Source organism: Otolemur garnettii, unplaced genomic scaffold (genome assembly GCF_000181295.1).
Source record: "Otolemur garnettii isolate 467f Iridium unplaced genomic scaffold, OtoGar3 scaffold00074, whole genome shotgun sequence".
Classification (NCBI taxonomy): Eukaryota; Metazoa; Chordata; class Mammalia; order Primates; family Galagidae; genus Otolemur; species Otolemur garnettii.
The window spans coordinates 5395632-5418554 of NW_003852469.1; positions in this window are offsets into that span (position 1 = coordinate 5395632).

Below are 22923 nucleotides of genomic sequence, written 5' to 3' on the forward strand. Positions count from 1 at the left end.
GCATATATCTGATTGGCAAACATGTAAGTGTTTGAGAACATCCGATGTTTGCCAATACGGAAACAGGCCCACTCAAACATTATTTTGGCGTCTATAAACTGAAATAAAATTTTTGGAGAGCAATTTGGCAGGAGCTTCAAAATTTTTTAGCCTTTCACTTTGATCCAACTATTTCAATTTCTAGGAACTCAACCTACAGAAAAAATTACACAATGGTACAAAGATATTATGTGTAAGGATATTCTGTGCTGTATTTTTATAGGGCAAAAACCTAGAAAGAATCTGTATATTCATCAACAGTGACCACAATAGATAGTTTTTTGTATATCCCCACAATAAGACCTTAAAAATAACTTAAAATACTGAATTATATTTATATATACTGAGATAGAAAAATGCCTAGGATACATACAAAATAGATAATACAGTGAAAACAGTGACCTTTGTTACAACACATTCATACTGTGATTTCATTTGCAACTTTAAAGGGAAAATTGGATTACATCTATAATTTTATCTATAATTTTGTCCATAATGTATTGCAACATGTTGAAAGTATTCATTAATTAGGGAAACAAATATAGCCATATCTGATATAGTTTTCCATTCAACAAACCTCAAATATCCTACCGGTAGAAAATCTAGTATTTTCCTAAAGCCTCTCACCTCCCCAGCTTTAAATTGTAACAGAATCCAAGCTGGGAAGTAGGGTCTTTCTCAAGCCTCCTCCAAACACCAAGTAGAGTGAGAGCAGTGCCTGATCAATTCATATTTAGCACTGGCACATTCTTCCCTGCCACAGAGCGCTGCTCTTAAACATTGACCCCTATTCAGTCTGATGGTCTCTTGTTCACTGCTGTATTCACCTCCTGGCTAGTTCAGATGTCCCAAGTCTGCACTAGTGCCTGCTTTTTCTCCCAAGGTTGCATATCCATTAATGTGTACTCACATTCACAGCTTTCACCTCCAAATCATGATGCTTTGCCAGAGTAGCAAGGCTCATACCAGCTTCCAGACTCAGCCACAGTTGGTATGTCATAGAGTTCCCCACCCTTTCCAGTTTCTAGCTACACGCACGCACGCACCATCTCCTTCCCAATGAGTATGCGCTAAAGTTCTTACTGTCTTTTGATTCCAATAGATTTGAATGAGATGGTCTCACATCATCAGAGAGGTCATAACAACAGCAAACAACAAAAACGAGGAGGTTGGAGGTCTGGCCTTTCTCTCATATTTTAACAATATTCTCATCCGTGTTTTCACATACCTTCCACCTGAGCAATGGGCCATTTACATTTATATAACTAATATAGTCTGCTTGAAAGTTTCACCTAATAATAATACTAATTAAAATTTCCAAAGTATCGTGTTATCCTTATCTCTAGAGACAGAAGATGCTAGTGTACATACACATGTATACACATACACCCCCCTTTATCATAAACATGAGACTATTCATTGGCTCTTTATTCCAGTGAACTAATCACTGTAACAATGCTACATAATAGTTTTGTACTATGTTGATGTAGTGGATATCCATTCCTATTTGGATGTTTTCAAATACTCTTGCCTATTTTGTCCATTTTTATTCTTTTCTGAAACTTTAAAAACTGCTTGTCAAGTTTAAAAATACCCTTTTGGGGGCTTTTCATTCCACCGAATTTTTAAAATAATTTTGTAATATAGCAACATCTTTATAAAATTGAATCTATCCAAGAACATGGTATGTCCTTACCTTCTGTCCATCAGTACCATTTTAATGACTTAACTTGTAAGCATCCAGTTAGGTATTTTATAGTTTTGTTTCTATGAAGGGACCACTTACTCTATTAACTGGTTGTAAATATTGATTTCAAAAGCAATTGATCGTTGTACGTTGCGAGTATAACAAGCCAATTTACTATTCTCTTTTCTTATAGTTTTTGACTCTCGCAAATTTCCTAGGGAAATATATTGTTTATGAGTGGTAAAAATTTGCCCCATTGCCATTACCTACAGCTTTTATTTAGTTATTCTCATTGTGCTGTAAACTCCAATGTACCACTTAATAGTACTGGTTATGGCGAACATTTCTGTCTTGTCTCTGGCATTTTTTAGCTAAAAAAGTATTCAGTTATAAATAACCCAACTAAAGTTTACCATCCCTCCTATGCCTCCTCTCCCATAGATAGGGTTCCTGTTTATATACACCTGCTCAATTAAAGTGTCAAAAGTGAGTCAGGCTCTTTATATCTTTCTCTGTATCATCTTTAATACATTGGGTTCTCCTTAGGCTCCTTACTTCTTAGTTGAAAAATGAATCTTTCACATAATCAAGACAAAAATATGAGGGACACATAGGGACAGCTTGGTGCCTCTGTTTGCCATGAAAGTAAAAGAGACAAAAAAATAATAATAATAAATAAATAAATAAATAAAATAAAATAAAAGAAAGTAAAAGAGACTTTCCCAGAATGCACAGGAGACATGCACATACAGCCAACACAACTCAATCTTATGATCACCTCCATCTGGCCCCCTGAAAAGACACTGATGTTTTGTTAGCAAGAATGGAAGATGGTTTATAACTTATTTTTTTACAGTGCAGGAATGTTATTGTTATTACCATATTAAGTTGTAGTGTTATTGTTGTCATTACCATGTATGTGCTGTTGATCAGGGATCCAAGTTTCATATGAATCCAACCTAAAGATGTTCTTAGGAATGTATCTTAGTGTCTATGACCCAGGGACACCTTGCATATAAAATAAATTAATAGATTCATACATTTTCTTCATTAAATAAAAAAAAAAGAAAGATGGATAATAGGCAGGAAATGAACATCGTTCACCACACTGACTTTCTGGGGGAACGTACAGAGTATTTCAATAATTGTCAGGATGTCTGCTGCTATTCTGTGATACAGAGTTTTATCAGCCTGAGGGAGCTGTTTTCTATTCTTAGTTTGGTGAGGCTTTTTAAAGTCAGGAAGGGATGTTAAATGCTATCAAAACCATTGTGGCATCTATGAGAAGACAATATAATGTGGTTTTTTTCAATTAATATGTTAATTTAGAGTAATAGATTCCAATAGTTGAATTATTCTTGCAATCCGGGGATAAACCGTGCTTAGAATGTGACTGTTCTGTTAATCCTTTACTGTATATAATCTGAAAAAACATGTTCATATTTTCATATTTTTTTGCATTGAGGCTCACATGTGATATTGATCTAGAGCAATGGTTCTCAACCTTCCTAATGCCTCCTAATGCTGCAACCCTTTAATACCATTCTTCATGTTGTGGTGACCCCCTGTAATTTTGCTACTGTTAGGAATCATTATGTAAATATCTGACATGCAGGATGTATTTTCATTGCTACAAAAGGGTTGTGACCCACAGGTTGAGAACCACTGATCTAGAGTTTTCTTTAAGCTATATCCTTCTCCAGTTTTCATGAGAATTCTATAGCCATATAGAATGGGTTAGGTAACTTCCCATCATTTCCCATTTAAAGAGCTTTGGTTACAATTACCTTTTCCTTGATGATTTAGTAAGATTCTTTTTTCCAATAACTTAGGACTATTTCTTATTAGCATGATGAATCTAGAGTTATGTTTTCTTTTTTTCTTTAATTCTTAGTACCCTCATATTTTCTTTTCTTGAAACAGTGATTATTTTTCTTCTTCATGGAGCAATGTGCTTTATTTTCAATTTTTTTTACTAATATATGCATTTTGTACATAGGGCACATGATGTTTCAGTCAATGGCAGACTGCATGCATATATAATGGCGGTCCCACAAGATTATAATATTGAACTTTGTTGCACCTTTTCTATGTTTAAATATGTTTTGATCACTATAGATTTACAGTATAACCAAAAGTTTGGCAATGTGACCTAAACATTTAAACCTTTATGTCAATCTGAAATAAAATAAAAATAAATATGGCTAGATACATAAATAATTACCATTGCATTTCAACTGCTGACAGTATTCAGTACAGGGTCAGTATAGACCTGTACAGAAGGGGTATAGGTTTGCAGCCTAGGAGCCATAGGCTATACCACACAGCCTATGTGTGTAGTAGGCTACTTCACCTAGGTTTGTATAAAGAGATTTTATGATGTATGCACAACTGTTGAAACCACAAGGGGATGTAGACCTAGGTCTAGTTTCTGGTTGCACAAAGATCCAGTTATTGAAAACAAGGAGGATGGCCAAGGAAGACAGTTTTTTAATATGAGAGATGTCTTGTCAGAAGAATGGGGAAACTGGCTCAAATCTGTCTCTCTAATGGAGATAGTGGGTTTTTAAAGGAGAAACCACATGCCTTGGGAAAGGCTGTGGTATAACTAATACATGGGGCTGCGTGCATTGGTGACAGGTTTTAGGGGATAGAGAATCTTGGTATCAGGAAGCCAAGGGGGTTCAGAATCTCAGTTCCTTTGTCTTGCAGGAAATCTACCATTTCCGGGAAACAACTCAAAAAGTCAAGTAGTTAGTTAAGAGAGAGGACTATAAGAAAATATATAAGGCTCACTGAAATTTGTTCATAGAGCTAGTTACACAACAACAACAATCACTAAGCAACACTTAGCAACATTTCTCAACAAGCATCCCCATCATTGAGTGACACATGGCTGTTCTCGCTTCATCCATTTGGATGTTTTACTCATATTTCTATCTCTTCACAAATAAATTGTTATTTCAATACTGATTTCTTCTTTGAGTTATTAGAAATATTTTCTCAAAATATATTCATATGAATAGTAGGGTGTGTTTAATTTATTGTTGTTACTAACAGTGGGTGTTTGTTGTTTTGCGCTACCCAGCATCTAGCTACCTCTCCAATTTTGAGGTAAGCTGTGTTGTACGGATCTCAGCAAAATGGCCTTATCCTTTCTGCTAACCTCAGGATAGTTAGGGAGGATGGCCACATGGCCTGAACTTAGCCAACCAATTGTTCTTATCCCAGATTCTGAATACTGAAGGAGGCATGCTGAAATGTAGGAAGAAGTGAAAAAGTGTTTACAGGGGTAAGGGTAATGATGTGGAAAGTCCAGAGGTAAGGATAGCAGTAAGATTCCAGTGGTAGCAAGAGTCTAACAATCGCAGTGCACAAAGTGACACCCCAGCTATACCTTGATCATCTTTCCTGATATCTGAAGTGGCCTTCTCTGCTTCTTGCCTGGTTCTCCAGCCTACAGTTGATTTTCTAAGCTACCCAATATCCTTCCAATAAATTTCTTGACTTCTTAAGAAATCTGTAGTAAGTTCTGTCACTTGCAACCAAAAGGTACTTTTATTGGTAATTTAAAGTTTCCTGCATTAGAGTGAGTAAATATTGGCTATAAAAATTCTTGGAACCAAAGGATTTTTTTCTTTGGAGTTTAACATACAAATTTTACTAAAAGTATATTTTTTAATACTTTTCAGTTTGCTAAATACAAGATTTTGTGCACCAAGTTTGTTTCTCATATAATTCAAGCTTTCTATTTTTTTCCTTTTGTCCCATTTGGTTTGTTAGTTTCTGAGATAAGTGGGTTTAGGACTTACACTGTCATTATAAATCTGGCCAGGTCCCGACCATTTTGTTGGTGCATTCCCAAACGTTAATGACTGTAGGCGTTTCTCTTCGGCCAGTTTCTCCAGAGAAGAATCTTCAAAGTTCCTTGCCAAGAGAGATATGAGGCTGGCTGCCAATACGCTGGCTGAAGAATATTAAAAGAAGGCCAAGAATATTCCCAACAGAGTTGTATTTTCTTTTAATCCTCCTACTTTTAATACCATGCTTTAGCCTCTGGTCTAAAACAGGCATTCTCACCTCCCCTAGGACCAAACTTCTGCCTGCTGAAGAGTTGGGGAAGGTGGGCATGGAGTTATTTAAGAGGGGGGGTGAGACACTAAGGTTTAAGTGATCATTACACAGACAACTTCTAATCCCTTAATTTTAGTCTTCTTCTGGCCTAGCTTTTCCGGAGTTCTATGATTCAGGTGACCTTGGTTTTCATTTGCATTTCCTCTACAAGCCCTTAGGTTTCAGCTTTCTTCCATGTGCTAAAGAGGTCACATTCATCCAACTGCTTTCTTTTGTCTAAAATCTGCTGACATCTCTAATCCATAATCCCCCTCAGCTGTTTTTTCTTTAGAAATAGAACCTCTGTAAGCTGACCACCTAAGGGACTGTAACAAATTGGTCACCATACAAAAGTGGTTAACATAGGGAACTAGGCCTACTGCACTGAAACGTCCATGTGGTGCATGTCCAGTCTATGAAAATCAGGTCAACTTAAAGAGGTGGTCAATGTAGGGAAGTGGTCATTTATGGAGGCTCTACTATACACATGTATGTACATAGTGTATGTAATACATATATATAATGTGATTTTAAATGTTCTTATTATGAAATAGAGATATCTGTTTTTTTCTCTCTTCCTTCTTATTTTCTTTTATAGTAATAGAAATACTTTTATTTTTCTCTTTTCAAGCTTATATGAATTTTTTCCCTGAAGGGCAGAAAAGGCTGGGACTAGGGTGAACTGGGCTGAGCTGAAAGGTGTATAAAATTGTAATAAGACACATGCCCTTGAGTCCTGACTCTGCCCATGTATGACCTTGAGAATGAATGCTGTCTCAAAATGTTACACCCTAGATGCCTACCTTTCTGACTGTACTTCTGACTCTGCTGAGGGCATTTTATTATCTGTACTGCACCTAAAGGATAGGACTCAAACAGAAAGTCATAGCATTATCAGCCTTAGGGGTCAGTTCCAGAGTTAGCTGGAACTTAATAGAGGAAGTCCCAGAAAGAAGTCACAGAAGAGGAGCTTCAAAATCTATATGCAAACTTTAATCAAAGTTTTTGCTGACCCCTGAACAAAGGGGCAGGGTAAGGCTCCAAGGAGCCTGAGAAAGAATAGTTTAATACCCCTCCAAATAATATAACATAATCCAAAGTTTCTACAACATATAATCTACAGTGTTCAGATAATGTAATTTTAGAGTTAAAAAAAAGACCTATAATAAAGAGAAAAAATAGTTAATACTAATAAAAGTACAAATGCCTCAGGTACCCCAAATTGAATTAACAAACAAGGACTTTAAAATAACAGTAATAAATATATTAAAGGAGTGATTTAAAAAAACCATTGCTTTAATGGTCAAAAAATGTGGAATTTTAAGAATATGGAATTTCATATATTAAAACTAATTTCATGTTGAAATCATTGAAACCATAAATAACCAAACAGAAATTCTAAAACTAAACATTATACCAACTGAAATATTTTTGGAGGATATTAACAGCAGATTGGTCACAGAGAAGAGAACAGATTGAAGATAAGTCAATAGAAAAGTTACAAATCTAAGCACAGTAGGGAAAAAATGAAAGGCATTCAGTGACAAGGGGAACAATGTTAAGTTGTCTAACATATGTGTTATTGTAATACCAGAAAGAAAAGGAAAAGGTAATAAGGAATAAAAAAAAATACTTGAAGAAATGTTGACTGAAATTTTTCCAAAATTGCTCAAAGGCAGCATCCCAATGATCCAGAAAGCCCAAACAGGATAACCATAAAGAAAGTTATACTTAGACATAAAATAGTCAAAGTGATAAAAAATACACATAAATAAAAAGTTTAAAACAAGCCAAGGGAAACGGGCACATTACATAGGGGGAGATAGTAACAGTAACTATAATAAAACTGACCTCCTCAGAAACTATGGAGATAATGGAGCATTATCTTTAAAGTGCTAAAAGAATTGTCAATCTTAAATTCTATATACAGGAGAAAACTGCTTCAGAAATAAAGGCAATATAAAATTACTTTCAAATAAAAGTTAACAGACTGTTTTCCATAACTCCACATTATGAAAAAATGGTAAAGGAAATTCTTCAAGTAAAGGCAATTATGATTCTATGTGTGTATTAAAAACATAAAAATATGGGTCATGGAAGGAAAACAAATAAGCATCTTTATAAATTTCAAATTGTATCCATGGTAATTAAAGACAGAAAAACAAAATGAAATTCTCTTCCTCTTAGGCATTGTGTGGCTCCTGCTCTCAGAATAAAAGATTACATTCTTGCTTTTCCATTGTGGATTGAATATTGGGATGCTAATCATTTATAATTATCACGTATAATTATCTTTCTTAAGAAACAAACCTGTTCCAAATTTTACATTCCCTAATTGGGGTAGGAGGATAGGGTTCCGACTTAGGCCTTATTAGGAAAAACATGAGGTCTACTGTTAACCAGAATCCTAACTTTAACCCGTATTTCATCTTCTTTGAGAGATTTTTTAAAAATCTCTTTTTACATATGGCATTAGAGTCATCAGTGTATCTTAAAGAGTACTAACGTGACAAAGTTTGAGAATGTGGATTACAGCTTTGCTCCAGCCCTCTGGCTGTAACTCTTTTGAGTTTGGGAAATTGTCTCCATTTTTCTTAACACCAGTTTTTTATCTATTAAACAAAAATTTTCCATCTGAATTCCAACACTTAAGCCTTTTTGAGCCATATATTCTTTTGCAATAGATAAACCTTCTCAATAGAACTATGTACAAATGTGGACAAATGTTTCTCCTCTCATGTTTTCTCGCTATTTCCTAAAGTTTTGCACCTTTCAAGACCAAACTGATAAAAAAAGCTCAGTGCCTGATTGTTTGTAGATATTTCATCCAAAATCCAAGTTTCCTAATGTTTTCCTTGTGATACTCCTCTACACACAAAAACTCAAGTTTCCCCTTCCTTCTCCAGCAGAGAACTAGAAAAAGAAAAGAATAACTGTGAACTAGAAGAAATGCCAAAATACACAAAAATCAAGAACTCTGGAAAAGGAGAAGAAGTTAAAAGGGCCAAATACAATGAGGAAAGGCAAAGAGAACATAAGTGAGGTTATCACTGTTGACAACATACACCCACATCATGTGCCCCAAACGTCTAAGACAGAGACTCATCCTTTCTGAATAGGAAACAGATCAATCGATTTCTCACCATTCTTTGGACGCCATAAGGGCAGAACAACATCACTCATTCTTCAAAGATGTGTATGTGTCCCCCTATTCTACCTTTTCTTGCCCAGGAGATCCTTCAATTCCTGTTTTGAAGATGAGAATTCAAAGAGAACTGTCTGTGAAGCAAACGAACAAACCAGTTGCTTTTTCTGGATTTTCCCCACTGCCATTTTGTAAATGCAATTTTGCATTTAATTTCAGGGGTTCACAGACCCCCTAAAGTCCACCTATGTCTCCTAGCGTGACACTTTCAAGTTAGGTAATAAATCCCTTCCTTTCTCTAATATCCATAGTGTTTGCATACACATTTTTGGAGAAGAAATCTTAGGCTTTATGTAAACACAAAGAGACAGAATAACTCTGCTCAATAACACAAAGGACCAGAGGAGAACAATCCCTGGTTGCAGAGCTCATCTGGGCTCATTAGAGAACTGTGTTCACCTTCACCACTTGAAATAACTTTGCCACTCTGGAGAAGAATCAAGAAAAAAATGGGGATTTGTACTGGATAACATTTAACCCAGCTATAATTTAACCAGAGAGAGTAATAAACTGAGTATTTAATAACAATCCCAGGTGGCAATTAAGGTTTTTTCCCAAGGAGATCAACAACTCTAGACATCGGAGCCCTCATTGGAGTGCCCAGTCTTTCTCCCCACTCCCTCTTTCCCATTTAATCAGCACCTGCCTGTTCCAAGGTCAATAGTCTCCTTATGAACTAACTAAAATTCATTCTTAGGGATTTCAAATGCAACAAAAGTTGATCCACTGCAAAGATGAAAGAGCAGCTTAACAGCTGTGATAAAGGAAATTAAAACAATTGGACACTCTCACTACTGGGAATGAAGATATTTTTACTAAGACCCACACATACCAGCGCATTGGAAGAGCTGACAACAAACAAATTAAAATAAATGACATAAAAGCAAATCCATTCTTACATTGGGAACTTGTAATAAAAGGCAAAATAAAAAAATAAAATGAAATTTTGAAAAAGGCAAAAATACTTTCAGAAAGGAGCTAATTTTCATTTTTACAAGTTTTATTTCTCTCTTGACAAAAATCCACGGTTCTAAAAATTCCCATAAAACTCAATATATTTTTTTTGGCACAGAAACAGAAATCATCTTGTAAAGTTAATGATATAAATTACAGGTTTACTAAATTTTTTTATATGAAATAGAGTCAAAACTGACAGTTATCACCACTCATTAGATTTGGTATTTGTATCAGGCAGGGTCCTTACATAGCACACCAAATGTAATAATTGAAGGGAATTTAATAAAAGGCCTATTTATAAGACGTATTAGTCAAGGTTCTCTAGAGAAATATAACCAACAAAATTAATTTATGTTTTATATATACCTTATACATATAACCTGAAGGAAATTTTATACAACATATAATATAGATGGGATTTATTACAAGGAATTGGCTCATGGTGATTATAAAAGTTGACAAGTCCCAAGATCTGCACTCAGCAAGCTGGAGACCCAGGGGAGCCTATTTGTAGTTCCAGTCTAAGACCAGAAACCTGAAAAGCAAGAAAGCCAGTGGTGTAAGTCCATGGGCAGTAGATTCAAGACTCAAGAAGAGTTAATGTTTTAGTGTGAGTCTAAAGGCAAGGAAATGACCAAAGTCCCAGCTGCAGTGGTCAGGAGAGTTTCCTATTATTCAGCCTTTTTATTCTATTCAAGGCTTCAACTGATGGGATGAGGCTGCCCACGTTAAGGAGGGCCATCTGTTCTACTTAGTACACCAGTTCAAATGTTAATGTCACATAGAATCACCCTCACAGACACATCCAGTATAATGCTGGAACAAATGTGCAGTACTGCATGGCTCAGTAGACATAAAATTAACCATTATACAAGGTATTGACTAAATTTGAGAAAAAGAATTGACCTAGGCCTAGAAATAGTATACATTTATCCTAAGCTAGAAAGAGCCAAGAGCCATTAAAATCCCTTGACCTGGAGGAAGGAGACCTTGGCACATCCCAGGGAATTTAGAGGTTGTCAGGGAAGCAGCAATGGAATAAGTAATCTGGGAGAGATCAGCTCCCTCCTCCATCATAGAACAGGATGGAAAGACTTGATATTGAACATGAATAAGCAATGGAAAAATACCCAGTAAAGTATTATATTTAAAAATCTGGGGAACTCACGTAAGTTATAAAATCATGGCCTAAAGCAACAGCCAGGTATATGAGCTAGAATCCACTTGGTAGTTTGAATTGTAGTAATAAAGCTGATGTAAAAGAAAATATAGGTACTGGTCTCCACCCACAACTGTCCAACAAGAACGCAAGATTCCTGATACCAGATATATTTTTAAGTTTCTACAGGTGATTCTTTTCTATATTCCTGATTTACGAACAATATCCTGAAGATACCTGTTTTCATATTTATTTAGCTATTTTGGAATTGTGCCCTATTTCTAAAATAAGCTACAGGTTGAGCATCCCTTATCTAAAATGCTGGGACTAGAGTATTTCAGATTTCAGAATTTTTCAAATTTTGCAATATCTGTATATACATAATGAGATATTTCAGAGGTAGAAATCCAAGCCTAAACACAAAATCCATTTGTGTTTTATATATACCTTATACACATAAACTGAAGGTAATTTCATATATTTTTAATAATTTAATAATTTCATGCACAATATGATGTTTGTGTACAGTGAGCCAGGGGAAAGCAGAAGCGTCATGATCTCAGCCACCCATGTACAAATTCTGTGGTTGACATTACCATCACTCCCAACTCTATTATTTGTTATGCTTCCAGTAAGCTATCACTTTCTTACACTTATTCATGCGTGAGCATTTAACAATGAAAAGACATACTGTTAATACAGTGAAAAATAACATGTTTAGGGAAGCTAAGCAGCATCTCCAGAATACCCATATCAGCCATTCAACAAGGGTTACAACAAACAATGGCAGGCTTTCAGCCTCTGTCTATGATACTGTGTTTGATTAAAAGGTTTTCGTACACTTTTGGGGGGTTTTTGTTTGTTTTGTTTTGTTTTAGGTGAGAAGAAACATCAGAAGCAGTTGAGGGACCAGGAAGTGGGTTCCCTAGGAATAAGGAGGCAGGCTGCTGGGGAGCTTTTTAAATGTTTCCTCCAGAGCCATCTGCCTAGTTAGCAATGGTTTTTCTCTTAGAAGTCTCTTTTTGATTTCATAAATTGACATGATTTCTTGTTTGGTTATGAATGCATGGTGCTCTAGTCAGTCAACAAGCTCATCACACATTTTCACCACGTGTTCTCTAAGCACTTTTTCTGCAGCGTTAACAATATCATCTTCATCATCACTATGTTCGCCTTGATTCAGAACCATTTCAGGTATTTTACCATCAATCAATGAATGAACGGGAGCATGGGAGCCTCATTATTGATGTTAAAAAATTCTTTGATATCTGCTTCTCCCAGGTCACTAATAATCTCTGATGGTATATTTTTGCATATGTAAAAAGGTCAGATTTTTTTTCTTACTTCACATACAAAATCCTTCAAAATCCCTACCTTGTTCTCATCATCATCACTAAACATGGTAATAGGCCAGAGGTTGTGCTGGGAATGCACAATCATGTGTTTAGTCACTACATTCCAAGTGTGGACAACAGCAGATATGGCTGTACTACTTGGATTTTGTAATTATTAAAAGGGTATATTTTAAATTCCAATCAATAATCAATAAAGATGAGGTTCCTTTGGTAAAAGGATCTCATGGTTGCCTTCCTGGGCCCCTAACCCCACCTCACTCCACACTGAAAGGGAGTAATGTTACTATGAATCAATTAATTTCAAGGATACTTATTGGCCTTTACTTTCTTTTTTTTTTTTTTTATTAAATCATAGCTGTGTACACTAATGCAATCATGGGGTACAATGTGCTAGTTTTATATACAATTTGAAATATTTTCATCAAACTGGTTAACACAGCCTTCGTGTCATTTTCTTATTGTGTCAAGACATTTATATTCTACATTTAGTAAGTTTCACAAGTACCCTTGTAAGACACACTGTAGGTGTGGTCCCACCAATTACCCTCCCTCCACCACCCATCCTCCCCCCCCTCCCTTCCCTTCCCTTCCTGCCCTCCATCTCCTCTTTCCCTATATTCTTGGGCTATAATTGGGTTATAGCTTTCATAGGTTTCATAGTAGGGCTGAGTACACTGGATACTTTTTCTTCCATTCTTGAGATACTTTGCTAAGAAGAATATGTTCCAGCTCCATCTGTGTAAACATGAAAGAGGTAAAGTCTCCATCTTTCTTTAAGGCTGCATAATATTCCATGGTATACATATACCACTTGATAATCCATTCACAGATTGATGGGCACTTGGGCTTCTTCCATGACTTAGTAATTATGAATGGGGCTATAATAAACATTCTGTTACAAATTTCTAAGAGGCGGATGTCTAATTCTATTTTAGGAGGAAATCATATTTTTTCTTAATGGTTGAAACATCGCTTAATAATAATAATGCTTGTTAAAGAGCCTTGTTTACCACCAAAGAAAATAAAGGAATAAAATATCTTGGTGTCTGCACACGTTTCCAGATACATTAAACAACTAAAAACAAAACCAAAATAATCTACAGACTTCTGGTTAAAAATATCTTTTTTTAACTAAGCCCTAAAAGGACTTCCCTGATTCTTTACATTAATACTCAGAAAGATACAAATGGATGGAAACTCACAACAACAACACAAAAGAAGTCTGGTAATGCTCATGGGGGGGGTAGATTTAGTACAGTATAAAAATCAATCACAAAATCCCCAAACTGAAGATGCTGGAGTGGATATAGAGAGAAGGGGAACACTTCTACACTGTTGGTGGGATTGCAAACTAATACAATCTTTTTGTAAAGAAGTATGGAGAATTCTCAAGGTACTAAAAGTTAACCTACCATTTGATCCCTCAATTTCATTACTAGGAATCTACCCAGATTAAGGTATACATCATTTCACAACAAAGACATTTTCACCACGAAGTTTATTGCAGCCCAATTCATAATTGCCAAGTCATGGAAGCAGCCCAATTGCCCATCAACCCGTGAATAGATTATACTATGGTATACTATTCCGCCATCAAAAAGATAGAGACTTTACATATTTTATGTTTACCTGGATGGAGTTGGAACATATTTTTCTTAATGATATCTCAAGAATCAAAAAAAGAGTATCTGATGTACTTCATACTATTATGAAACCAACCTATAATCACTTACACTTTTACAAGAATGATAGAACACAAATATAGTCCAGCAAGGAGGAGGGGAGGGGGGAAGCGGGGAGAGCAAGTGGAGGGAGGAGGGAGGGCATTTGATGGGATCTTGCCTAATGTGCACAACGCAAGGGTACATCTCAACACAACTAGGAGTAGATTATAAACGTCTTACTACAAAAAATAAGTGAGGTGATGGTTACGTTAATCAGTTTGATTTAAGCATTCCACACTGTATACCAAATCATCATATTGTATCCCATAAATGTATACAGTTATGATCTAATAAAAAATTAAATTAAAAAAATCAATCAGTGATGTGGAGTCAAATTGGCAACACTCTTCAAAGAAAGCTGAGAGATATAAACATTAAAAAGAAAAAGAGAGAACCTGGTAGAAAACAGAGGAAATGTTCAGTGGTTCAAAGTATTACACCCTTAAAGGCTACACGGTCTATTCTCACTATTTGTGATAGTTATAATCCACAATGTGACAGTGAACATGGAATTTGTGAATAATGAACCACTGCCCTGAGGGGAAGCACAGGGTTACAATCCTGCTCTGCAAGGCTTTGTCACATTTTCATCCACTGATCAATGCATAGCTTTGTTTTCTGTAGACTTCTGCTTAAAGAACCATATTTTATACATACTGTGGATTAACTAACATTGAACTCACAGCTAACAGCAAAGCTCATCTAAAATGCATGATTTCTCTGTAAGCTCCAACCTTCATGACCTCAGGACCCCCAGACTGTGCTTCAGCACAACACTTGGGGACCATTTTCAACAAAGAGTTCACTGACAAAAAAACACGAACCTGTAAAAAAAAATAAACACGTGGCACTAAATATACCACAAAAAACATAATTGTCTGCAATACAGAAACTGAATAAGACAACAGCAATGACTTGTTCCCTTCAGCTGATAACATATGCACTGGGGGACTGAAATTTGTCATTGTTGGCATGTAGACATGTCCCAAAGGATTGTGAAAGTGATGCAAGTACGATTTTAGATTTATAAGTTTTATCAAGTAGACAAATTCACAAACGAATAATGAAAATCAGTCGCATGAGAATGTGTAACATTCTAAGTAATAACCAGAAACATAATGGAGTGTAATTTGTACACACAGCACCCAAACAGAAATAAAAATGCGTTCACATGATTAGACAACATACTAAAGAAAAGTATCCCCAGTAGAAAAATGGCTAAGAACACAAAAAGTATTCACAAGGAGAGAAATAAGTGATTGATGACAACAAATGGATTCAAGTTCAATAGTCATCAGGGAATATGAGTGTGTTGCTCACAAAATTATTAGTTTAATAGTAATATAACTTATTAGAAAGGTTGTAGGGAAATAAGCATTCCAATCATCTTTTTGTGAGGGCATGATAAGAGCAATTTTGATAGGGAATATAAGAACATGAACCAAAACACAGCCTTTTGAGAAAACATTTCTTATGGGAACAGAACCCTTAGTGAACAGAAATCTACAATTCATCAAATCATTCTTCATAAAAATTAAAAAGAAATCTGCTATCATGTCAATGCTTGACATTGAATTATAAGCATCATGAGATGAAATATTACTTAACCATGTAAATGATATCATAAAGGATTCATATATGAATATATTCTAAATTCAAATGTACTGACATAACACACAGCAAAACCATGGATATATGCATATACAATGCAAATATATACACACACACTCCAATATCACCAAATAACTTATGCATATAAATATTTCTTCATATAGTAGACATATGCAGTTACATGTATATAGCCGCAAATACACATATCAAAATGTTAATAGTTTATTTTTTAAATTTGAGTAAAAAATGATTTTTACTTTTTTCTTAATGTTTTACTGTATTTTCCAAATATTTTAAATTGCATCATTTTTCATAAATCAAGACGAGACATACTTGAAAATAAGCCAGTAATAAATAATTTTTTTTTAATCAACAGGTATGACACTGCTCAAACTTTAGCCTCCTGCTTAAGGTGATCAGTTTGTTTTTTATCTCTCCCTTCAATGTCCTTGGGTGCTCTTAAGAATAATGCCAAGCCCAATTCTCTCAATAGGAATTTCAGCGCAGAACCCTCCTCAAATCATTTGGGTTTGCCAATGTTCTGCAGAAAATGGTTCTACCAGAGATACTAATGTGTTCAAATTTCCTGCCATTCTTAAACTGTTTTCAGACGCCAAACAAATTGTTCTTTGTGAAATTCTAACCAGGACAGAATAAGCCACAGCCTGCAGCATCTACAAAGGATCAAGAAAATGGATGCCTTAAATAATTAGTTATTCCTCTAAAGAGAATTACTTTAAAACGGAAAAAACTGAACTTGAATTTCCTAACCGTAACCACATACCCTTAGGTGTATATGTGCATGTCTGCGTGTGCATTAAATCTTAAATTTTCCTACAGCAGAACCACACACGCTACAGGAATGAGTCTGGGCACTTGTCCCCAGGAAGTCATAGAGGTGAAAAAGCAGCTCTGTTTCTGCTGGAAGAGCAAAGAAGGAAGAGGCTAATAGCCAGGGAAACAGGCCAGACCGTGGATACTAAACCCAAAAAAAGCACAAACACATGTTACCCTGAAAATAGTGCTGGCTGGACAAATGGCGGACTGGAAGAGCCTGTTGAGAAAGAAATTGCTGAGATCATTTTAATTCTCTTCAACCATTTGACTTCTGCTATGATTATAAAAACCACAACAAAGAGAGGAAGGCCCGCTGGCCATGGGAGAGAGCCGAGGCAAAGAAGGTGAGCCCCTGGATGGAAAGTTGTGCTACTGAACGTGCAGTGGCCTTAACCCGTCATCCTCCCATAGGCTGAATGAGGCTCCCCTGCCACCTTACTCTGGAGTTGAAGATTCTCATAAGAGAAAGACTCTTCGGGTTGTTCAAGGGTGAAAATAAGCAATTGCCCCTGTCCTCTGTCCTGTGAGTGATACAGCTATGTTCACTAATCCAGTGAATAAAAGCCTAAACCGCCCCTGGGTTCTGGTTCAGGGGCGCATGTGTCTGGCCCAAGGACTTACTTGCTTCTGACAACAGGTCCCACTTTGAGCAGCACTCGGCCCCCATTCAGCCTGGTGCTATCCATCTTCCCTCAACCTACTCTCCTGCAGTCTAGTTACTTGAATCGCATAAACCTTGAAAAGGCATAGGCTTAACCATAAAAGGAACAAAGGGGGTGCCAAGCCCTGAACAGGGGGGTCTGTGGCCAGATTGTTTCTGCCCACTGTTTACCAAAAATCTGTGACATGAGGAGGAAGGAGGTGCACCTTTATAACAGCTTTGTGTTAGGATAGAAAGTGCTTATTAAGAGGACATGAAGCTTTTAATTCAAAGTAGGTGGAAACTCATCTCTAAAATAATGGGAAAAGAAAGACTAGTAAAATATGAACGTCTTCAATCACTCTAAACTCTGAGCCTATTATTTTCATTGGAACATGCTTCAAGCAACTTTAATCAAATCACATCTGCACAGGTGAGAGTGGTACCATACTGCTATTCAAGGGAGAGGGAATCATTTCTAAGGAACTATACGGCATTGCTAAGATCAGTAATGCATTCATCAGTCAGAGGTAAGTATATATATCACAAGAAACAAAGTAGTGCTAGCCATTCTCCTGGGATCGCTCAACCTATAAGCCAGACTATGCACTGCTATTTGAGTATACGGCATACCCCTTACGGAATGAGGCAGGAGGGTTTAGCTGCTTCTTCAGGCCACCATTCTAGCATATGCTATGCTAGAAAGGTACAGTTTGGCCTTCCATGACTTGTTGTCATATTAACAAGCATTATGTTAGAACTAAGACACTGGATTAGACAGTTTGTGTTCAAATCCCAAACCACCTCTAGCATTTCTGACAAATACAACATACACACAGAAGAGAGCTGACATTCTCGACGATGCTTTCAGTTGCTAAGCTAACTGTTTTTTAATGGCATGCCTACTATATGCCTCAAGTTCTTAGAGAGCATATATTAAATTACATATTTCAGAATATTAATTCTTTTCAACCAACTTTGGAAAAAAATGTCTTCAAATTCTTGCCTTCTTTTTCCTTGTTTATGCCCTTGCAAGGGCATTATCACTTCCATGATTAATTCATAGCAATAGTTCTCTTTCTGGGTCAATCTTTCTTCTTCCCAGAGAGCATGACCAAGGCTGCCTCACAGAGGACACCTTTAGGTTCTAGTTCAAATGTCCTTTGTTAAATAGTCTTTCATATTTCACTGATCTTTACTAATGGGACAAGCACACATGCACCTGTGATGGTGTGAGCTGGGGCAGTAATGGTAAGTCTCTCCAGGAATTCACATGCTGCCTCATGGGTAATCATGAGTCACTGGCCAACAAATTTCCAAAAGTTATAATTTTGAGATAAATGGTGAAATGGAAATTAAAAGATTCTATCCCTACCTTCTCTCATACCACTTTTCTGGTCACTTGGTCATTTCTTTTAAAATAATTTTATCCGTGTGGATTTCTAAACAAGAGCCTGTGTTGCCTTTGAATTATTAAGTCCAAACTCCTAAATGTTAGCCCATCGAGTTGCAGCCCTTTTCGATTTGTTCAGAAACATAATAAAGCTATCACACAGCAGGGAAGAAAATAGTTTTTAGATATCACTAGCAATCGGATCCTCCAATTTATTTTATTTTTGCATATTTTCCTCCAGTTTTATATTAATTTATGTCACATATATTGATGTATACAAACATGGATGTATACACACAGGATATTTTTCAAATGAAATAATATGTACAAATCATAGCCATATACATTTACATGCAAATGAATCATTAAGTCACATCTCTCACCTAGAAACCAAGTTGACAATTCAAACTCCACCAGGAAGGGGTTGAAACACATTCTGCACTACACCTTCTACAACTTTAGAGTCTATATTCTTAGAGTTTGAAGGAGAGACCTGATGACTAAGCTCTCATCTTTCATAGGGACAAGCCAAAATACAGTGCCTGAAGCAAAAAAGTAACAACAAAAAACTCAAGAACTTTGTTTTGTTTTTTTTAAATTTCAAGTTACAAATGATTGGGGTACAGGTGATTAGGTTACATTTCTTGCGTTTGTTAGTTAAGCCCTTCACTCCAGAGGTACTAAACTCTGACATTGCGAGAATTAACATCCTAAATCATGTTATTCAACATATACATGGAAATACCAAGAGAAAAGCCTACAAGAATAGAAAGTGGTCGCTTGTCAGGCATGAGAGATAGAAAGAGATGGGGCAGAGGAAACATCTGTTTTTATAGTAATCTTTGTAGAAGGATTCAATTCCTTAACCTGTGTGCATATTGATAGAAATATTTTATAAAGTTCGAATTGGAAAAAAGTTTATAAAGTACCTTACACAGTGCCTGTTACATGGTACACGATTAATCAAAATTTTAGCATCTGTTTTAAATTTAAAAAACAGAGCAGCATTTTTGTGTTTTTAAACAGAAGCCTATGCCCTGATGCCTAATTCCTCTCACCTCTCGATGATCAATCTGACCTTCTTTCTAATGGTCTATGTCAATATTTTTCAACCTTATTTTTATCTCACAGTGCACTTGAACCTATACATAAACTTTCATGGCACATTTAAATCATGTTGATCAAAAAAGAGAGTAAATAAAAGAATATATTTACTGTGCTTTGAACTTCTTTTGAAATAATTTAATTAATGTTCTTTTAAAAATTTCCGTGCCACACCTATGATCTTCTCACAGCATACCAATGTACCACAGTCCACTCCATGAAAATCACTGGTCTATGTCCTCCTAGCCCAACCCAGTCAACTAATTCTAACACATTAACTTGGAAGAAGGCATCTGTTCAAAGTCCCTTCAGTACCAATGCACTAAATCCCATCATCCCAAGGCTTTCCAAACAACACATAGTCCAGTGATTTGCCTAATTTGTAGCTCCAAGCTCAAGTTCTGCTGAAAGTTTCAAACTTACATAACATGCACTCTGTGACTCCGCCTGGAAGTCAAGGATGGCAAAGCTGAGATATAAGTCTATCCTCAAACCTTCCTCCTTCAGTGTAACAGAGTCGTAAATGGCTTCATCATATACCCAACTGGTATCCAAGCTGGAAGTCTGAGACTCAGCTCTGCCTCCCCCTCACTTCTCTCATCCAATCAGAACCAAGTCATGCAGACCCTGACTGTAAATATATCTCAAAATTGCACACTGTTTTCCATCATTTCTATGACCAAGTGAGTCTTCCTCAATACTATCAGTTGCTGGAAAGATTACAAGCACTTTCTAATTTGTCTCCTGGCTTATGTATTTTACTCCATGTGACTTCCAGGCAAAGTGATATGAGCAAATAGAATCTGATCAGGTTAATTCCCTGGATTAAACCCTTCAAAAGATTCTCACTGTGCTTAGATCCATGAAAGGAGAGGTTCATTATCAGGGAACTGTTTCTTTGCTATAGCACCCTCATGCTCACTATGTCCTGCAAACTGGACTCATCTGCATTTCTCAGGGGCACCAAGCTGTTTCCATTTCAGACACTTTGCACAGAAACTACTGCTGGCTGCATATGTATCTGTGCTTCTGGGAGCTGACCACCTCCTGCTTAGACTTTAGGTTCTAGTTCAAATATCCTTTGTTAAATTGTTCTTTTTTGGATGCACTAATACGGGTTTTATCTTTGTATTTATTTGTGTGAACATCTGTTAACTGACTCTTTCCTCTTCCAAACTATGTTCTGGGAAGTTAAGAACCACATTTATTTTGCGATCCACTGGACCTCAGTGCTGGTTCATCGTAGATGCTCAAGCACTGTTTTAAAGCATCTTCCACAAATGGGTAATTCATTCAAAGAGTATAAAGTTAAATAGACTTCAAGGACAGCCCAAAGGCAATCTATGCGGTTCTTGCTGGCCTTAAGCCCTTAGAAAATGGTTCTTCTCACCCAGCCCTTCTAAACTTCACAGGTCAAGGGCACTGCGGGATTCTTGATGACTTGTATAAACTCAGCTCAGGAGAGCCAGACCTCCTTCTTCCCTTGGCTCCACATGCAAATAATATGAACATTTTCTTATTAAAAAGGAAAAGAGCATCTAAGGTATTTTATTTTGAGTATTTGTTCAGTGAAGAGAAGTTTACACAGCTTGCGGAGAATTATTCAGCAGGAAATTAAATCTCCATAATTCTGAATTTTCACTTTGCTTTCAACTGGCAAAGCTTTCTGGCAAACCACTCTCCCCTCTAGAACATTCATAATACCACATCCGCCACCAAAATGTGCTTTCTGAGCCAAATCACAAAACAGGTTAAATAAGATGACTCTCTGGAGGTCTGAGATATCAGGTCTTAGATAGGCTATGAACCTGCCACCTGGGCATGCCAAGATGGCCAGAAATTGCACTTTGCCTAGTAATCTGAACTTAGAAAGAACTCAAAGAAGCTAATGCATTAATAAAGAAAAAAATTCTCTCACATTATCTGTGTGAATATATTATCCCAATTTGAGTCTCCCAACAATTTTATAAGGTTGATCTTTGAAACTGAATGTAACAGTGAGACAAGGGAGCAACTTAGAGAGCTAAAACGACCTACTAATGTCACAAACCGACTGCCCCAAATGCAGAACTTAAAATTAAACCTTTTAACAAATATTTTAAAAATTATCCCATGCTATGTTTCTTGAGCAAGAATCTGATTATTCTGCTATTTTTTATCTAAGGAACAGAACTAATTTGATCTAGGAGCAAATAATTGCAGTAATAAGTAGATTTGCATGTTAAACAAACAACTCAATTCTTTTATTTACCAAAGAGGATCAGATGAATTTTTATCCTTTGATTTTGCTCTGATTAGCAAAGCAAGGGCAATGATTTTTATCTTGATTAGACTAGAAGACTTTACCAGGACTTTTGTATAGGGAATATGAGAAAATTGGACAATAAGTTACTTTATTTTGCTATATCTAAGACATAATCTAAAGTTACATTTATCATTATTTCTATGCATTTAGAAAGAAAAAAAATAGTCCAAGTACTCTGGCTCACATCTGTAATCCCAGCCCTTTGGGAAGCCAAGAGGGGAGGATAGCTTGAGCTCAGGTGTTTGAGACCAGCCAAGGCAACATAACACTACTCTGTCTCTAAAAATAAAAAAATTGTTTCTTAATTAGCTGGGGGTAGTAATGCATGTCTGTGTCCCAGCTACTTGAGAGGCTGAGGTGGGAGGATTGCTTGACCTCAGAAGTTTGAGGTTACTGTGAGCTACGATGGCACCATTGTGCTCCAGCCTGCAACAGAAAGAGACCTTGGCTCTTAAGGAAAAAAAGACTGGAAAGGAAAAAAAAAATATTCGGGCAAGTAAACCAGGAAAAATCAATAATAAGATGGATCCCAATCTCAAAAATGTTTAAATATTTTTAATGTCTGTTAGACTCTATGAAATACATATGATAACTCAGACTAAAATGATAGGGAAGGTCCCTCAAATACCTCTTTAGAAGCTCATTCCTTTTGTTCCTCCTACTAAAATCTTAATTTAGGCCTCATTTTCTTTGTCTGGAATATTAATATGCAAAACCTATTGTTCCTTTTTTCTTTTTCTTTTTTTTTTTTTTTTTTTTGTGTCTTAATTCTTAGGAAAATCTTTAACTTTCTT